Source organism: Octopus bimaculoides, chromosome 14 (assembly GCF_001194135.2).
Source record: "Octopus bimaculoides isolate UCB-OBI-ISO-001 chromosome 14, ASM119413v2, whole genome shotgun sequence".
NCBI lineage: Eukaryota > Metazoa > Mollusca > Cephalopoda > Octopoda > Octopodidae > Octopus > Octopus bimaculoides.
This window is the reverse complement of record NC_068994.1, coordinates 5,853,873-5,854,914: the sequence shown is the minus strand read 5'-3', so window position 1 is coordinate 5,854,914 and position 1,042 is coordinate 5,853,873. Positions and strand designations below refer to the sequence as shown.

General features: G+C 32.7%; 1 long non-coding RNA gene across 1 annotated transcript in view; it reads right to left on the bottom strand.

The window, feature by feature from the left end:
- LOC106882084 (uncharacterized) overlaps positions 1 to 1,036 on the bottom strand; it is a 12,290-nt gene extending 11,254 nt beyond the window's left edge. The window contains exon 1 of the long non-coding RNA XR_001410950.2: positions 850 to 1,036. This is a non-coding gene — a long non-coding RNA (uncharacterized LOC106882084). The remainder of the gene's footprint in view (positions 1 to 849) is intronic.
- Positions 1,037 to 1,042: the final 6 nt, after the last annotated feature.

Below are 1,042 nucleotides of genomic sequence, written 5' to 3'. Positions count from 1 at the left end.
TATATATATATATATATTTATATATGAGAAATAGATGTAAGTTAGGGATGGGAAGCGGGGAATCACATATAAATAAAAAAAATGATTAAAACAATTTCTCAAAATTTCATACCTTTTCATGATTTTTGGCCCACCCTGTATAACATATTTTAAATCAATTCCTTAGACTACTTTACAACACAATGTATTCAACTGCAATATACTATAATATACATGCAACCTTGTTTATCACTGATTCATTCATCACTGCTGAGATAAATGTTACACTTAACATAAACTGATATATGATAATATTAGAAAGATGTTATCTATAAGAATACCAGTTTAAGATTCTGCTTGGGCTGCAGAACCATACTTCAGTGATCCCCTTCAATGCTCAGCTACCCAGAATGCACTGACTATTGCTTGTGTTTATATGACCTTGCTGTGAGGTCATATATATATATATTTTTATATGGGATTATGTATTGGTACCCATCAACATGGGACCAGTGAGCAGAAAAATATACAAAGGCACCTGGATCCAAACAAAAGGTAAAAACGATTAAGAAAATATTTAATAGTGGAAGCTTTACTGCTGCGAGCTGCAAGTTTAGCGGATATGAATCTATCGTTCATTCCATTTCCAAAGAGCTTGGAGATGATTCACTTATCAGTGATTCATTTAACACTGAATCATTTATCACTGTCTAAAAACCTCTTCTTCTTCCCCGATGTGATAAACAAACATAGATGTACTATAAATCACTATGGTGTAAGACTATTCTGTCAGTTCATTAACAACTACAACAAAAGCAGGCGTCACAACAGTGGCCATACAAATACTTTCAGGAGAAATTTTATTCATACCATTGTGTCTCTTTCTACACAGCTATTGAGAAGGGGTTTGCGCTGGGTAAAGACTGGTTTTCTTGGCTGTAAAGGGAGACACATGTTTCTCAATGAAAGTTATTTTACTGGAATGCCAACTGAAGTATCATGGGAAATAAAATAATTAATAAACAAAAGGAAAAAAATAATAAAAGAAAGAAATAACATGAAG